Below are 13,075 nucleotides of genomic sequence, written 5' to 3' on the forward strand. Positions count from 1 at the left end.
TAAAGAATTCCACTTTCAAAGCTTCAACAATTAGTTTCCTCAGTTCCCAAACGTTTATTGAAGAAAATGTGATGTAAGACATTGGTGAACATGCCCTTTCCCAAATACTTTGGCACTTGTTGCAGCCTTGAAATTCTAAGTTAATTATTATTTGCAAAAAAAAAAAAAAGTTTATGAGTTTGAACATCAAATATGTTGTCTTTGTAGTGCATTCAATTGAATATGGGTTGAAAAGGATTTGCAAATCATTGTATTCCGTTTATATTTACATCCAACACAATTTCCCAACTCATATGGGAAATCATAATTTTTTTTTAAATTAACAATTTCCCTTTCCAGATGCACGCCACTCATCGACTAAAATGACTTTATCATCTTAAAGCGCGGTAGAAAGGCTCTGCTGTCACGTCATGTTGTTGCTGTTTCGGTGAAAAAGACACTCTCACTGCAGACACGTCCACGCATGCCCGCCATCAATGGTCGGACTTCATGAAGCGCATAAAGCTGTCTCTCCGCTATAATTAGCTGACACAGAAACACACACTTTGAGGCGGGGGTGGGGGTGGGGAGGGGGAGAAATTGAAAACACAACTATGCCTCTTCTGTGTCTCTAACATGCAAGGTTTGTTGACTGCAAAAAAGGGGCGGGGGCCAAGGTTATCAGACCCCAAAGGCCTTCCTGTTTGGAGGCGGCCTCTGGCTCCACCAAACCTCTCATTAAAACTGAATGGTGGTCTGTGCGGGTCAAGGGCAGCAAAGAGTACGACACACACAGACGCGTGTGTGTGTGGGGCTAACGGGCTAATAAAAGTGTCACGCTAATGAACTTTGTCAAAGGCCCCACAGTGGAAAAACATGCAAATATTTACTGCCGGTCATCAGAAACATCCATCTTTCTTCAAAGGCGACAGAGGCAAAGAAAAACTACGTCTCCAAAGTGCTACATAGTGTGTTATTTTCGTTTAGGCTCAACATTCACAAGTTTGCATTTAAAAGCCCTAAAAAGCACCGTCGCTACCATGACGACAAAGACACGCAGGTGTGAAGTCGATACCGAGATGACTCAAACACGCATCAACGAGTGCCCGAGGCGATGTCTACACTAAGCCGGATAACCCATTAAACGTATAATTATTTTATTCCCTTTCTTCAGTCCAGCAGCAGTAGTCTGTACTCTGAAGCAGTAAAACAGCATGTTGTCCACTATCCAATAACTGCACTTATCAGCACTTTTCCAGTATTTTACTTACAAACCTCGTTTCCATATGAGTTGGGAAATTGTGTTAGATGTAAATATAAATGGAATAACATGATTTGCAAATCCTTTTCAACCCATATTCAGTTGAATGCACTACAAAGACAAGATATTTGATGTTCAAACTCAAAAACGTTTTTTTTTTTTTTGCATAAAATAATTAACTTAGAATTTCATGGCTGCAACACATGCCAAAGTAGTTGGGAAAGGGCATGTTCACCACTGTGTTACATCACATTTTATTTTACAATACTCAATAAAGTTTGGGAACTGAGGGAACTAATTGTTGAAGCTTTGAAAGTGGAATTCTTTACCATTCTTGCTTGATGTACAGCTTAAGTTGTTCAACAGTCCGGGGTCTTATTTTCGTATTTTACGCTTCATAATGCGCCACAATTTTCGATGGGAGACATGTCTGGACTGTGGACGGGCCAGGAAAGTACCCACAATCTATTACTACGAAGCCACGCTGTTGTAACACGTGGCTTGGCATTGTTATGTTGAAATAAGCAGGGGCGTCCATGATAACATTGCTTGGATGACAACTTATGTTGCTCCAAAACCTGTATGGACCATTCAACATTAATGGTGACTTCACAGATGTGTAAGTTACCCATGCCTTGGGCACTAATACAACCCCATACCATCACAGATGCTGGCTTTTGAACTTTGCGCCTATAACAAACTGGATGGTTATTTTCCTCTTTGTTCCGGAGGACACCACGTCCACAGTTTCCAAATATAATTTGAAATGTGGACTCGTCAGACCACCCAACACTTTTCCACTTTGCATCAGTCCATCTTAGATGAGCTCGGGCCCAGCGAAGCCCGTGGCGTTCCTGGGTGTTGTTGATAAATGGGTTTGGCTTTGCATAGTAGAGTTTTAACTTGCACTTACAGATGTAGCAATGAACTGTAATTACTGACAGTGGTTTTATGAAGTGTTCCTGAGCTGATGTGGTGATATCCTTTACACAGTGATGTCGATTTTTGATGCAGTACCGCCTGAGGATCAAAGGTGCGGAATATCATCGCTTACGTGCAGTGATTTATCCAGAATCTCTGAACTTTTTGATGATTTTACAGACCGTGGATGGTAAAATCCCTAAATTCCTTGCAATAGCTCGTTGAGAAATGTTGTTCTAAAACTGTTCGACAATTTGCTTACAAAGTGGTGACCCTCGCCCCATCCTTGTTTGTGAATTACTTAGCATTTCATGGAAGCTGCTTTTATACCCAATCATGGCACCCACCTGTTCCCAATTAGCCTGCACACCTGTGGGATGTTCCAAATAAGTGTTTGATGACTTTATCAGTATTTACTGCCACCTTTCCCAACTTCTTTGTCACGTGTTGCTGGCATCAAATTCTAAAGTTAATTATTATTTGCAAATAAAAAAATGTTTATCAGTTTGAACATCAAATATGTTGTCTTTGTAGCATATTCAACTGAATATGGGTTGAAAATGATTTGCAAATCATTGTATTCTGTTTATATTTACATCTAACACAATTTCCCAACTCATATGGAAACGGGGTTTGTATGTCGCGGACTCAACGTCTAGGTCCAAAGTATATAAAATCACCAAAAATGAATGGACAATGAAGGTGAAGGCAAAAGAGTGACCAGATATCTAGATCCCTAGTTTGATTGTTGCAAAATGTTCTTTATCACATTGTTTACTTTCACATGTCCATTAAAGATTTGATGAATGTATGTAACAGACAAGTTAAATTTAAGAACTTGCACACAAAGCAACACTGGAGGTGACTGACCTGCGCATTTTTCGCTCATGGTTACTAGGTCACGTTGCGCCGGCTGACGGAGGGGGGAGGGGTCTTAAACGGTGACATTGTGTGTGTGTGGACAAGGATAAGGTTAGGTGGGATTTACCCTGGATAACTTAGCCCATTGGTGTCAAACTCTGGCCCGCGGGCCAATTCTGGCCCGCCGTGTAATTTAATTTGGCCCTTGAGGCAATATCAATTTATCATTAGAGTTGGCCCGCCGGTGTTATACAGCATCGGTGCCGCTGTAACACCGCATTCACCGCTAATACCCATACTTGCCAACCCTCCTAATTCTTCCGGTAGACTCCTGGAGTTCAATGCCCCTCCCGAAAATCTCCCGGGGAAACCATTCTCCCAAATTTCTACCAATTTCTACCTGGACAACTATATTGGGGGCGTGCATTTAGCGTTGTCTACAACCTGTCGTCACGTCCGCTTTTCCTCCATACTAACAGCGTGTCACATAATATTTGTGGCTTTTACACACACACACACACACACACACACACACACACACACACACACACACACACACACACACACACACACACACACACACACACACACACACACACACACACACACACACACACACACACAAGCATACTTGGTCAACAGCCATACAGGTCCCACTGAGGGTGGCCGTATAAACAACTTTAGCACTGTTACAAATATGCGCCACACTGTGAACCCACACCAAACAAGAATGACAAACACATTTCGGGTGAACATCCGCACCGTAACACAACAGAACAAATACCCTGATCCCCTTACGGCACTAATTATTCGGGGAAACTTCCAGCAAACTGAACAAAAATTTACGTTTTATTCATGCATTTTCTCTTGCTACTTCAAATCTTGAATGTTTGGTTCATTCATTGTTATTTTATTTTCAAATTTATTATTAGCCTGTGGAAAAAAATTGATATTTACCTCAGAATATTGCAAATAGAAAAAAAGGCATTACATTTTTATTTAAATTGTATTTGATATGCCATTGATATTTTTTTAATTATTATTATTATTATTTGAAACTGGATTTTGCATGTCACTAAAGTTATATAAGCCTTGCTTGTTCAATATTTAATGCAAAACTTGTTTGGGTCCCTATTAAAAGGTTAATTTGTTCAACCTTGGCCCGCGGCTTTGTTCAGTTTAAAATTTTGGCCCACTCTGTATTTGAGTTTGACACCCCTGACTTAGCCTAATCTCTAAAGTGCTACAAACAGTGTAACTTTTGTCACTCCTTTATGCCTTCTCGGGTCAACATTCACAAGTTGGCTAAAAAGTCCTAAAAAGCATGACGTCAACGACACGCAGGTGTGAGGTCGATACCGAGATGACTCAAACATGCATCAACGAGTCTGTCTGAGTCACGTTTGAAGTGACATCAAGGTTAGTTTAGCTCTGTTTTTGGTGTCTCCGTGTTGTGATGCTAGGCTACACACGCACAACCCCGACACCTGCAACATCAAAGCTAACGATCCGAGCGTCATGGTGCGCTCCATTCACCTCAGAACAGTGTCAATTTTCTAAGTGTGCGGCAAACGCGTTGCTACGAAAAGCAGCAGCACTGCTAATTTGAAGCTCGAGAATGAAGAGTGCTTGAAACTCCGCATGTCAACATCTCCGTTCGGTGCCACACCAACAAAATGCCCAAGCAACCATTTCCACATCAACACCGTATGAAAAAAATAGTCAACAACAGAAATAAATAACGTCCGCAGTGACCTACCACATAGCGAAGGACATACACTATTTGATTTCCTATCATGCAGTTCATGTTTATTTGACAGTTATTGAAATATCTTGTGTGACATCATGCACAAAAGTGCACTTTATTTGTTTTAAACTACTGTAGTGGCGTTCTGTACAAAAAGTGCACTTGAATTTAGTGTTGTTTTGATAAGTCATCTTAGTGACATCATGCACAAAAGTGCACTCATAGCTTGTTTTAAAATGTCTCTGACAATCTTGTACTTTCTGTTCTGGAAATGACGTGAATGTTTGTGCCACTGCTTAATAACAGTTTAATAAATACACTTTGGGTAAATTGTCTTAGTTGTGGTTTCCTTCTCTGCATGAAAGTTTAAAATGAGCATATATTATTGCAGTATGAAGAAGAATGTTTTAATGTAGACACATAGAATCATCATACTGCTGTGATTATATGCATCAAATGTTCATTCAAGGCTAAGGCTTAATATCGAGATATATATCGTGTATATATTGTGCATCGTGACATGGCATAAAAATATTTAGATATTAATAAAAGGCCAAACATTGTGTCGGAATAAGTTGTTGATGAACCCCAAGATACAGAGGAGGCAGGCATTTTGCAGGTAAACATGTTTTAATCAAATTAATAGAATAAGAACAAACAAAAGGGTACTAACAAAGAGCGCACAAGATGGATAACAAACAAAAGGAGCCTTAGCATGGAAGCTAGCAAAAAAACAAAGAAGGGCCAAGCGTGAAAGCTAGCGGGTAGCGAACAGGCAAACAGAGGTCGTTACTTGTACAATGAAAATAAAACGGAAGCAGGGAACAAAAGACAGTAAGCTACAAACAGATACCGAAAAATAGCTTACCGCTACGCTGCAATGACATGAAACGACACGACAGGAGCGACAATACACAAGCGACATCGACAGGACAATAATCCAGCACTGACTGGAAGACAAACTAGGTACAAATAGGAGCGGGCTGATTGACACCAGGTGCGGCCAGGTGCCAATCAGCCGCAGCTGAGAGGAAACAAAGCATTCAGGGAGACAAACAGGATGCTGAACCAAAATAAGAGTGCTGACGGGAACTAAGGACAGGAAATACTAAACACAAAGGAGGAAAAACTAAAACACAAACAGTCAGTGGCAAGCCTGACACATTGAAGCATACATAGCTCCACGCAGCATAAATGCTGTAGGCTTATTAGCATCGCAGTCAGCAAACCGTGCAACATGAAACCTAGCAGCTTGACATTCAGTACTCCTATTATAGTTTGGTCATGTGATGCTAGCGCGGCGCCGCTATTTCTGCCCGAAACAATTTCAAGAAATGAAACTTTCACCACTATCTATAAAAAGGAAGAGATATTCTCTGCTATTGAACATGTTCTATATTTTGTCTTGAATTTCAACTCCACCTTAACTGCCAGTGTCTCATGGGCTCCGTTTAAAGGCCTACTGAAACCCACTACTACCCACCACGCAGTCTGATAGTTTATATATCAATGATGAAATATTAATATCGCAACACATGCCAATACGGCCTTTTTAGTTTACTAAATTACAATTTTAAATTTCCCGTGAAGTGTCGTGTTGAAAACGTCGGGGTATGATGACTCGTATGATGACGCATGCGTTTGACGTCTCGGGTTGTAGCGGACATTATTTTCAAGCCCGATCCAAGCTATAAGTAGTAGGCTTTAATCACATAATTACACAGTATTCTGGACATCTGTGTTGCTGAATCTTTTGCAATTTGTTCAATTAATAATGGAGAAGTCAAAGTAGAAAGATGGAGGTGGGAAGCTTTTAGCCTTTAGCCACAAAAACACACAGTGTTTCCTTGTTTAAAATTCCTGAATGTGAAGCTTTACTATGGATCAGAGCGGTCAAGCGAACATGGATCCTGAACAAATGTCAACCGGCAGTTTTTCAGTGAGAAAATTGTGGTAATAAGTCAGCTCTTACCGTAGACATGAGCGGAGCTTCGTCCTACTGCAGCGCGTGACTTCCCTCAGAGACTCTGGCATCAACAAACCCATGGCCACACCCCTCCCACTTTAGGTACTGTATAATCTCACTAAAACAATAGGCAAATAAGGATTTTTCCGGAATTATCCTAGTAAATGTGTCTAATAACATCTGAATCGCTCCCACTGCAATCGCCTTTTCTTTTCTTTTTTTTCTAGTCCTATACTCTAAATTTCCTCATCCACAAATCTTTCATCCTCGCTCAAATTAATGGGGAAATTGTCGCTTTCTCGGTCTGAATAGCTCTAGCTGCTGCTGGCTATGATTGTAAATAATGTGAGGAGCTCTACAACCCGTGACGTCACGCGCACATTGTCTGCTACTTCTGGTACAGGCAAGGATTTTTTATTAGCGACCAAAAGTTGCGAACTTTATCGTCGATGTTCTCTACTAAATCCTTTCAGCAAAAATATGGCAATATCGCAAAATGATCAAGTATGACACATAGAATGGACCTGCTATCCCCGTTTAAATAAGAAAATCTCATTTAAGTAGGACTTTAAACTTGACACCTAATTGGATATTTTTTCCCTCAAGATATTTTTTTGCTTAAAACGCTACATGCATCAAAGTGCTTCAAATCTGATTTTTTTGTTTTAGATTCAGGACGGCGTGGCGCAGTGGGAGAGTGGCCGTGCGCAACCCGAGGGTCCCTGGTTCAAAACCCACCTAGTACCAACCTCGTCACGTCCGTTGTGTCCTGAGCAAGACACTTCACCCTTGCTCCTGATGGGTGCTGGTTGGCGCCTTGCATGGCAGCTCCCTCCATCAGTGTGTGAATGTGTGTGTGAATGGGTAAATGTGGAAGTAGTGTCAAAGCGCTTTGAGTACCTTGAAGGTAGAAAAGCGCTATACAAGTACAACCCATTTATATCAGGACCTTATGCGACCCGTTTGGAATGTGATCTTTTCAAATGGGACTGCAGTCCAAACGGCAACGCGACCTGTTTGCGACTTTTACGTCTTTTTTAAACGAGCAACGTCATTCGCGGGGACGCAGGAAAAGACGCAGCCCGCCAGCAGAAGTGGACACGTCACCACAACATTTAGTTTCTGCAGCGCCGTTTAGATCATCAAAGCGGTTTAGCTCGGTTGGTAGAGTGGCCGTCCCAGCAACTTGAGGGTTGCAGGTTCAATTCCCGCTTCCACCATCCTAGTCACTGCCGTTGTGTCCTTGGGCAAGACACTTTACCCACCTGCTCCCAGTGCCACCCACACTGGTTTGAATGTAATTTAGAAATTGGGTTTCACTATGTAAAGCGCTTTGAGTCACTAGAGAAAAAGCGCTATATAAATATAATTCACTATTTTTTTGGGCAGCCGAATTTTCGGTGCATTAATAAGTCAATAGTGCGCAAATTATAGGCTATAATGTAATATCTGTAGATATATATACCAGGGTTTCTTTTTTGTTTTTTGTTTCTTTGTTGTTAAGGCGGCCGCCTTAACAACAAAGGGCCACCACCTGAACTAAAGTCTTGAAAAAAAATATATATATATTTTTTATTTATATATTTTTTTGTCCTGTCCAGCTTCTCAGGCAAATCATATAGTTGATGTAGATGCCCATATCGGCTGTTCAGATTTACTTTACAAAAGAGAAGTGTAGGATACTTCTCTTGTTGCCTTATTTGTATTTGACTTTAATAAATGTATTTATATTATTATTTGATGCTAACGTAAAGTCTTAACAAGCTGCTACGCTTTGTACTGCCTCTGCCTCTGTCAGTACGTCTCTGCAGCACCCAACATTTTCAAATGCTTATTGCAAACGCTTATTTACAGTAAGTCATTAATTTGACTTAGTTATAATTTGGTCTTATCCATCCATCCATCCATCCATCTTCTTCCGCTTATCCGAGGTCGGGTCGCGGGGGCAGCAGCCTGAGCAGGGGAGCCCAGACTTTCCTCTCCCCAGCCACTTCGTCCAGCTCTTCCCGGGGCATCCCGAGGCGTTCTCAGGTCAGCCGGGAGACATAGTCTTCCCAACATGTCCTGGGTCTTCCCCGTGGCCTCCTACCGGTTGGACATGCCCTAAACACCTCCCTCGGGAGGCGTTCGGGTGGCATCCTGACCAGATGCCCGAACCACCTCATCTGGCTTCTCTCGATGTAGAGGAGCAGCAACTTTACTTTCAGCTCCTCATGGATGACAGAGCTTCTCACCCTATCTCTAAGGGAGAGACCCGCCACCCGGCGGAGTAAACTCATTTCGGCCGCTTGTACCCGTGATATTGTCCTTTCGGTCATGACCCAAAGCTCATGACCATAGGTGAGGATGGGACCGTAGCTCGACCGGTAAATTAAGAGCTTTGCCTTCTGGCTCAGCTCCTTCTTCACCACAACGGATCGATACAGCGTCCGCATTACTGAAGATGCTGCACTGATCCGCCTGTCGATCTCACGATCCACTCTTCCCTCACTCGTGAACAAGAATCCTAGGTACTTGAACTCCTCCACTCGGGGCAGGGTCTCCTCCCCAACCCGGAGGTGGCACTCCACCCTTTTCCGGGCGAGAACCATGGACTCGGACTTGGAGGTGCTGATTCTCATTCCGGTCGCTTCACACAAACCGATCCAGTGAGAGCTGAAGATCCCGCTCAGATGAAGCCATCAGGACCATAATCCCGCGCCCACCAAACCGGATCCTCTCAACGCCCTGACTGCACCTAGAAATTCTGTCCATAAAAGTTATGAACAGAATGGTTGACAAAGCGCAGCCTTGGCTGAGTCCAACCCTCACTGGAAATGTGTCCCACTTACTGCCGGCCGGCAATGCGGACCAAGCTCTGAGACTGATCATAAAGGGAGCGGACCACCGCAATCAGATTGTCTTAGTGAGTCAATATTTACTTTGTGTTTTGTTTTAACTTTACGGAATATATATTGAGGTATATATAGTGTATATGTCATGTCTTGTGATCATGTTTTGTTTAGTTATGTTCTGTTTTGTTTAAGACTCCATTGCTCCTTGTTTTTTCACTCCCTTGTTTTGTCGCCACGGTTACTTATTGCGTTCACCTGTCTCTGATCAGTGCTCGCCCGCTCACCTGCTTCCCGAGCACTAATCACATGCAGTATTTAAGCTTGTAGTTGCCAGGCAGTCGGCCTGGCGTCATTGTTGTTGTTCTTTTCATGCTTTGTCCATGCTACATTTTCATGCCAAAAACCATGCTGCTCTTTTTAAGCCACAGTAAGTGTTGTTTGTTTTATGTTCATAGTTAAGTTAAAGTGTTAGTTTTGTTTCCTTAGCCAAGTTGTGCCTCCGCGATGAGCGCTTTGTTTTCACCCTTTTTAGTTAAAATTAAATCATGTTCATACCCGCACGCCATGTCATGAGTAGTCTGTCTGCTTTCCTGGGAGAACGACCCCGCAGCAAGCTGCGAGCCCCCCCCCCCCCATCTTGACAGTATATTGCCATTCAGCATACGGAGTGGAAAACGCAACGGAAAATTGTTGGCTTCTTCACGCGACAAAGCCGGCCTACTTCACCACAGCTTGTAGTCTGACGCCCCTTTCCCTTCCCACCTTAACTAACAAATATTGTGGGGGAAATACTGTATACACACATACATACATATATATATACACATATATAATTATGTTTATTTATATGTATGTTTATGTACATATATATATATATGTATACATATACATATATGTATATATATGTGTATGTATATATATATATATATATATATATATATATATACATACACAATATATATATACAATATATATTCAGGACGAGGACGTATTCTGACAAGTTGGTACACTTTGACAGCCAATTTAGACCCGGAAATGGCAAGAACGACACCAAATGACACTTGGTTCCATTACCCTTTTCCTTTGTGAGGATTATAAGTCATTCTTCATCTAAATGGGAAAATATAAACATCCTAGAAGTCGATATCCTGATGACAGCAGACATTGTAGAGTAAGTGATGTTTGATCATGTTTGTTGGCTCTCCTGAAGTCTAAAGTGAGTAGTAATCAGTGATGTTGTGGGGGAAAATGTGAATGTTGTGATGTGATTTTGAAATGAATGCGCAAAATTAGCATAAAATTATCAAAATATGTAATATTAAATATTATAAATGTGGCAGTTACTACATTACATATATACTTACATCATGTATATAAAACCTTAATGGAGGTGTTTGGATGTTTTTTAAGGGCTTTATAGGCAGAAAATAGCGGCTCTCATAGGCTCATTGCATTTATTAATGAGTTAGAATGCTTTCAAAAAAAATTGTGAACAATAGGAAAAATTCCCCCAAATAGTGCAGTTCCCCTTTAAAGTGAAAGTGCTTGAAGAAAACAATTTAGCCTTATTTAAAATATTTTAGCGGAATAACAAGTTAGCATAAACAACATTTATGCGAACATGGAAACGATCGGTCTACTCTTCCACCTCGGGATCAGCAGTCCTAAAGGAACGATGTCTCCCCCCCCAGAGCTTCTAAGGTCGGAGGTCAAATGTCGAGAGCGTGACTTTACACTACCTCATGGAGGGGCGGGGTCATTTGATATTGCTCCATTTCATCCATTGACCAAGAACACTATTCATTTACTTGGACTTACGTAGCTAAGACACAAAATCATGTTGCTCTGTACAGCTTCTTGTAATTGTCAGTGCAAGAAAACTATTTGTTTTATGGCCAAGGTATCGAACCACAAATCACAACATTTAGAAAATTACCTTCCTGATATATATATGGGTGTTCCAACAGGACAATGACCCCAAACACACGTCAAAAATGGTAAAAGAATGGCTAAATCAGGCTACAATTAAGGTTTCAGAATGGCCTTCCAAAGTCCTGACTTAAACATGTGAATAATGCTGAAGAAACAAGTCCATATCAGAAAACCAACCCATTTAGCTGAACTGCACCAATTTTGTCAAGAGTGGTCAAAATTCACCTAGAAGCTTGTGGATGGTTAACAAAAGCGGCTTATTGCAATGCTTGCGGGGTGTATAATATAGCCATGAGTCATGGATGCATGGCATTGTGGGTAATTCTTATGTTGCGTTTATAATGTGTTACAGAGCCGATGTTCTCCAGAAATGTGTTTGGTGTGGGTTCACAGAGTGTGGCACATATTGGTAAGAGTGTTTAAGTACAATTGTTTGAAAAAAAAAGAAGTATGAATACAGTAATAAAAAGATTAGAATTTATTTAATCGAGTGTCATTACCTAAGGACAGATGGCAAAAAAACAACAACTATGTTATATAATATGTCATCATATTTTCCTTTTAGGCTAATGACTTTAGAGCTCACAATATTATTTCAGTCCAAAATACAACCTGAAAGAACGTTTGATAAAACTATTACCAATTTTTTTTTTTAAAAAAAGACATGCTTTTAACAACAAATATTCCTGATGACATTCTGACAATAAAATTGCATTTGTGTACAAAAATTGGGGTCTTTTCCTATCATGCAAGTGAGTAATCACCTGTGATTAATCATGATTAATCCAAATTCCAAAAATGTGATTAATCTGATTAATCTGAGTCATTAACACGTATTAAAACACATATTATACATGATTACACAATATAATCAAATATATTTACATGTGCAATGACAATTATTTTAAAAAAATAAATTAAATAAAATAAAATAATAAAATATATATATATATATATGTATATATATTCTTATCATGTAAGTGAGTAATCACCTGTGATTAATCATGGTTGAGCCACATTTAAAAAATGTGATTAATCTGATTTAAAAAAACTAATAATTTCCTTCTCGAGTCATTGCTAATTTAACACATATTAAAACAAATATTATAAAAAATTACACAATATATTCAAAGATATTTACATGTGCTATGACAATTATTAAAAAATAATATATATATATATATATATATATATATATATATTTATATATATGTATGTATGTATATATAGTTAATACTAAAAAAACAAGAATAGAAATTATTTAATCGAGGACAGATGGCAAACAAAACAACCATGTTATATAATATCTCATCATATTTTTATTTTAGGCTAATGACTTTATATCTCACAATATTATTCAGCTCGCTGGCAAATTTCACTCCAAAATGAATCCTGAAAGAACTTTAGATAAATATACACAATATACACAATATATTCGAATATATTTACATGTGCAATAACAATTACTTAAATAAATAAAAATTATATATACATATATTCTTATTATGCAAGGGAGTAATCACCCGTAATTAATGATTAATCCAAATTCCAAAAATGTGATTAATCTCGTTTAA

General features: G+C 39.9%; 1 protein-coding gene across 1 annotated transcript in view; it reads right to left on the reverse strand.

The window, feature by feature from the left end:
- The window catches only part of inka2 (inka box actin regulator 2), a 29,094-nt gene that overhangs the window by 15,138 nt on the left and 881 nt on the right, over window positions 1–13,075 (reverse strand). The gene's annotated exons all lie outside the window — the stretch shown is intronic.

Source organism: Nerophis ophidion, linkage group LG02, assembly GCF_033978795.1.
Source record: "Nerophis ophidion isolate RoL-2023_Sa linkage group LG02, RoL_Noph_v1.0, whole genome shotgun sequence".
NCBI lineage: Eukaryota > Metazoa > Chordata > Actinopteri > Syngnathiformes > Syngnathidae > Nerophis > Nerophis ophidion.